We start from the raw sequence: 6,649 nt of genomic DNA on the forward strand, positions 1-6,649 counted from the left end.
CCCAGCACTAAGGTTAAAGAACAGGTTTGTACCAGAGAACCAGCTGTATGTACACTTTCCCTCAAAACCACTTAAAACCTTTCCTTTGGAGGAAAATAACTGGCTTTGTTAGTATTTCTGCCCATTCAGGATCAAAACTACAGCATAAAATCTTCTGGAAGAAGCTTAGTGGGTTTTGCCTCTTCTCTTACCTAAAAGAAAGAGGAAAAGGCTGCTCTTTCCCACTTTTATAGTGTTTCCAATTCCCTGTGAATCTGGATTCTTTATAAGTGACATAGATCTTGGTCTCAATATAACAGTATTAAAGGAAATACCTCACTTCCAGTCAGGAGTTTAAGACAAAATGGAAAACAGTGTGTTTGACCATAGGGCAGGAACTGATCTGAGCAAGAATTCTGTCTGGGTACAAACATTAACTACTCTATTATTCAGTGAATACTATGTGACTCTTAATGACTGTAGTTGCATAAAAATTGCAGTTTTACATTTAAATCCAAGTGCAGTATCTCACCAGCATAGGCCTTGCAGTTTATCCTGTGTTGTTTCCATATTTGGTTTGTACTGTAATAATTTCTGTGACTTAAGAGTTAGAAAAGCACAGCATCACTAGGCCACCACTTACCATGGCTTGTCTTCTGCTCATCCCTTATGCTGAATCATTCATTCTTGGGCTGTGCATCCTGAGTGGATCACAGCAGAAGCTTTCATCAACAGCAGACTCTAGAGGTGCAAAAAATTTCTAGTGAAATCCTGAGAATTTTGACAGAAATTTCGTGAGGAAAGAATATACTCTGATGGGGCAAAATCCTCAGTGGGTTCACTGAGGCTGGGATTCCATTCACTTACCCTTAACAGGCCAATTCAGTCCTTCTCCAAGGCTTCACCTACAGGTACTCCTGAAACACTGTACTTCTTGGTTTGTCTTTAAGGTAGGTTCTGTTTTCTAGACCAGTGCTTTCTGAATGCTGGAAGAAAGGATGTGACTTGCTGACTTCAGACAAGATGCCAAAGCATGCAGAGGAGTATCTACTGTAAACAATCTCTTGGAATTCATTTTAAAAGGAAAAATGGATATGGGGAGGAAAAACAAAATACTTAGAGATGCTGACTTGCTATCTACAGTCATCCTCCCTTGCTGGTGATTAATCATCTCCCCCTTTGAGCCCAACAGACCAGATACACACATTCCTCATTTTCTCTGTTGATGGAAAAATTTGATTTTTGGCATGCTTTTTGTAGGATTCAAAATACCTTTGTGCTGTGGTGAGTGTGAGGAAAGGGAGTTTCACTTCTCAACAGATATGCTAAAAGCATTTATTAAGGGCTGGGCTCTCCAACCCACCAAGGTTGCAGGGAGCCATTTGTGGCTGCCTGATCCCACATCTCTGACACATGCTAGACTTACCAGGCTGGAGACTCTGTGTATGCTGTTGCTGAAGATCAACATAGTCTTGCATAGTGGAAGCTGCTTATGAGTCAGCAAAAACTAAGCATGGAGGTATTAGAAAGAATGGTATTTTAAGTGAGATAGTAACTTTACTGTGTGTGTGCTGTGAACTAAGTGAATTTTGGTCCTATATTGCAAAACACAAATAAATCACATTAGTTAGTACAATTGCAGGCAACCCTTGTACCAAGTAGACTCCCCTGGAGACAATCTAAGCTTATTAATGGTGTTGACTGTCCCTGGGGAAAAAAAAAAATGTTAATGGCACTGACAGATCCCTCACCACTATGGCTATAGTTCTAGAAACCTTTGAGAAGGCAATGTGAATGTGAATCTGGCCCTCCTGTTTGCTAGGGTTAAACCATGGGTTTGCTAATTGTGCAGCATTTCCTGATATTTGTAATGACGATTAAATAAGTAAAAAACATTACCTGGTGATAAATACTGTAGCTAGCCCAGTTCTGAAGGAGTTACCAAAGGCAAGACTGATTGTCTCATGCAAACCAGCTGTCATCGGATCCAGCTGAATCCCTGCAATCAAAACCCACAAAAGGATCTGATTTATTACCCATGGGCAGTTTTGTGAACATTGTGGTGCTCTGATCACTCTCATATCATCACTACTGTGTTTGCCTGTGCATATATATCTCCTCACTCTGTGCTCTCAAACATTAGTAAGATTTCAACATGCATGTTTAGTATACATTGAGCTCACAGATGTTTGTGCTCTTCCTTTGCCTGCCAGCAAAAATTTCACAAGGAGTGGTTTTTTTTTCAGTGTGACTTAGAGGGCCTTGTCTCATGTGACACTCAAAAATGTAATCATTCCTGGTTAGAGCTGAATCTGTGGGGAGAAGCAGGGAGTTGGCATGTTCAAACCGAGGTGAGGACTCCCTGAATTCACACCTCTGTGTTGCTGTGCAGCACATGCAAGGCTGCAGCCTGTGATCAGCTTTTCCAGATCCCTTAGTTTGTGAATTCCAAACATCCAGTGGGTCACACGCTGCAGTTGGTGGGATGTTAGGCTCTCCAGACTTCACTGGCAAATTGGCAAGAGTGATGGGCAAGTAGCAAACTAAAGCACAGAAGAATTTCTGGCTTCTTCCTCTCTGCCTGAGCTGTAACATTTTAATTTCTTGTAGCCACAAGAAAAGAGGTGGTTTAGGTACCAGGCAGGAGCTTTGTGCAACATGGTTAGGTGCCTTCCAGGGTTTGGTTCCACCTTACCTTCCTGGGGTGCCTTGAAATGAAGTTGTAAGCTCTGATTCTAGTATGTATACATGTCAAGGGAGAGAAGAATGTAATTTTGAAGCAGAAGGTATTAGGTCTCATTGTGCATGAATTTGGTGCCTGTATGGATGCACAGCCACAAACCATTGCAAAGAGTCAAACAATTATGGGCAGAGAAACTAGACAGGGATTTTGTGACAGTTACCTGGATGTAAGGCAGGGAACACATTGCTGACAGAAATTATGCTTGAAAGGTTTGGACTAGGTGATGAGCTGGATAAAACTCATTTCTCAGCAGATATTGTATTGTCAGTTACAAGCAGAGATATTGAAACATCCAGACCTGGTCATGGTGAGAAAACACAAGCAATCTTTCACTTAATATATTTATAAAAGTTGTGTATTCAAACACGAGTTTAAGATCTCGCTGAAACTTATATGGTAATTAGACTTATATGGTAATTATTTTGTCACTTTTGGAGGCTCTTTTAAGGAAGGATCCTGTCCCTAAAGAGAACAGATTACCTGCTGAAGCATAACATCCCACTATCACTCCTTTTCCCTGACAACCCTAATCTTGCTCTGTCTGGTCCAGGCTGCATGCTGCATCAGGAGCTAGAAACCTGAGAGCTGTATGCTGGAAATCTTTGGGATGTTGATGAACAGAATGGTGGGTGATATTATTTAGATGTCTTTGTAAACAAACAAATAAAAGCTGGATGGCCACAGAGGTTTCTGCCTCCCTCTGCATATTCTACCCTTTGCCTGGCAGTTATGGGGCTATCAGGTTTCTCAAAAGGTCAGGTTGGAAATCAGTGTCTCAGGAGTTGCTTCACATGTGATTCAGCTCCTGGTGACAGGGACATAGCAAATCTGGAGGAAGGGGCTGGCACACAAACACACTCTACTGATCAACACATTGTGTGTATTTCAGGTGCACAAGCTGCAAAATCAAGCTTGCAGACAACAGCAGTTTCTTGGAGACTGTGCAGCCATCTAGTGTTATTGCATATACAGCATGCTGGTTACTTGCCGATACTCCAGACACTTCCCTACTTTTTTCCTACACATCTCCCAGCTTGATGTATAACTTTTAGTTACAGGAGTTTTAGTTAAACTTGCCAATCCACTGGACTTGATCCCTGAACTTTCTGACCACCTGAAGACTGTGCTTGTGGATGGAGAATAGAATCCTGCTGTAGTATTTCTTTTACTCATAACAATGTTTGTTTCTATGAAGAAGAGCAATCAGTCTCCCTGGCTTCTGCTACTGTGTTTTAGCAGTCTTTAATTCTTTAGGAATCAAATAACAACAACGGGAAAAAAAAAACATTAAAATTTGAACATCAGTGAGCAAATGCCAGGGATCTACTGCTATCTGCTAGAGTGTTTTCGAGAGCTTTCTCATTTTATCAGGAGTAGGAAAGCTTTGTATACATATCACGAGGGAATAAAACAAGGACAAAATAGCATGAATTTGTGTGTCTCACTCTTCTCATATAAAGAAAACCATCTTGTTTCAAAGTCCCAGCTTCCTCTTTGGTCATCCAGCAGAAAAGGAAATTAGTACAAGGAACTACTTTTATAGTTTGTAGTAAATTAATTAGGCAATCTGCAGGCAAGGAGCATGATGAAATGACACACATTCTTGTACTGCATACCAGAATGACAAGTAAAATTCAAAAGTGACAACCCAGGGTTACTGTGACTTAGCAGCAGCCTCTTGACCAACTTGAGAACAGAAACGTCTTTGTTTACAATCTGCATTTTTCTAACTCTTATCTGCTCTCTTGCATTGTAATTTCCCCCAGCCCTCTCCGTGCCACTAGGTTCATCTTTCTCTGCACTTTGCATTAGACTATAGAAGTGTCCAGGTGTGTTATGAGGGACTTCCATCTTCTGAAACAAAAGCTGATGGACCAGTGACTTTCTGCACTGCAGTAATAAGCACTGATTAATGAGGTAAATAAATTGCTTCTGGATAGAAGCTACATGTTACAACTTCTTTGCTTGGGCAAAGCAGTGAATTAAGATTTATGCCATGGAGACGTAGAAATTTATGGATCCTTCTACACTTGTGGAAGGTGCTCTCAGCTCTACCTATTTAATATATTTTGCTGGAGAAATAGCCCTATTCCAAATTCCTAAGAATCTACCCCATGAACAATTTACTTAAGGACTGCCTTATCCCCCTTGTTACCTTAGGCTTTTAATATCAAATACTGATGTCTCAGTCTTGAGAGCAGTTGGAGAGGAGCAGTGACAAGCAGCACATACTCATTCCACAGTAGTGGAATCTGGTGGATCTGGAGGAGGATGTTTGTTGACATCACCTTACTCACTGTGCTAAGCCAGGCTAATTGCCCTTGTCTGCAAGACTGGACATGAATCTTTTGCACACTCCCCTTACACATGTCTGTCTATCTGTGGGATGTTAAAAACAGACAGTGGTATGTGTCCAACCGGTTTCAACCACAGCTGATTGATCTGCTAGCATTTATCTGAAATATTTTTTTAAAAGGCGTATTTTACAAAGCTTTCACTGCATCTTGTTTGCGGGTGTTGGATATAAGAATGTCACCAAAGAGTTGGCTGTTTACCTTTCAATCATTTTTTTTTTTCCTGATGAGTTTTAACAATAAACAGGGAAAATAATATTCTAGACCTAACTTACAACTAGTTTAACACAGAAACACACTGCACACAGAGCCCCTCTCCTGCTGCAGGGCATAGTGGGGGGTCCGTGCGACGTGGATGTGGATGCAGGCACGGAAGCTGTGATGGGAGGGAGGATGAGAGTCCCTGCACAGCCTCTCTCCGCAAAAATGAATGGCAATCATGATGCTGAGCCACCCACAGGGAGCCACAATGCCACTAGCCACAGGCAAATCCCTTCCCATCCAGAATTGCTTGCAGACAAGGTGTTGGGCAGAGCAGGAAATGGCTGAAACAAAGCCGTCTCATTTAAGTGATAATCTGAGGTAAGGTGGAGTACGTGTGTCTCACAATTCTAAAAACGGTTTGACTGATGTTACAAAATAACGTGTACGAACACAGGAGTGAGATGGAACATTTGTATTCTATTAGGTATTTTACTGAGAGGTTTATTCTCTTTGGATAAGAACAATTTCTGGAAGGAAAGATTTAATGGTAGTTTTTTGTTTAAGTAGTAAAGGTACTGTCATTCATTTCTCAGATAAAATCTTTGTAATTTTCCAAAGTGCTCCTTAAATTCTAGTGGCATCTTCATCCCTGCTTCCTGCCTGCAACAGTGTTGAGAACTACAGCAGCCACCATCATATTCCAGCTTGGATGCCTTTCAGTGGTCATTTAGTTGATTTTTCTACTTTAATGTTATAGTTTTGAAAGCACTTTAGGTTTTACAGAATGAAAGGTACCATAGAAAATAAGGGTTTTTTTTATTTATTCACTATTATGTCTTGAGAATATTTGCAAGTGAAACAGAGGCTTGAAAAAGGTGCATTTGATTGCCACCATGCCTATAAAATAAATTTATTTGGGATGAACATTACTCTCTGCTAACATTCCCTCAAATAGATGCAGAACCATCTCCGGTTAACCTCTGAACCATGGCTTGGAGAACAGAATCACTTTTCCGTAAACCACATAATCCAGAATCAGCCTGTCAGGCTTTGGGAATGAGAAGAATGTCATCTACCTCAGTAATTCCTAGACTTGTTTGCCTTTCTTTGCTTCTTTTTTCCTCCCCCTTTCCAGGTCTCCCGGCGCAGGTCGCCATGTGCGTGCAGCAAGTTTAAAATAGCGATTAGTTTGACAAATAGGCGTAGACAATTACCAGTACAGCATCTCAAGCGATAAGCCCTGTTATTTTGACAGCTTGTGTGTTACTGCGTGGAGCGAAAGCGTTTGTGCTGAACCCCGGCAATGTTTATTGTAACGCAGCGCCGGTTTGGGTTTCCCTCCGGCTGGCTCCGTGCGCTCCCGGCCGGC

This window comes from Vidua macroura, chromosome 8, assembly GCF_024509145.1.
Source record: "Vidua macroura isolate BioBank_ID:100142 chromosome 8, ASM2450914v1, whole genome shotgun sequence".
NCBI classification, from domain to species: domain Eukaryota; kingdom Metazoa; phylum Chordata; class Aves; order Passeriformes; family Viduidae; genus Vidua; species Vidua macroura.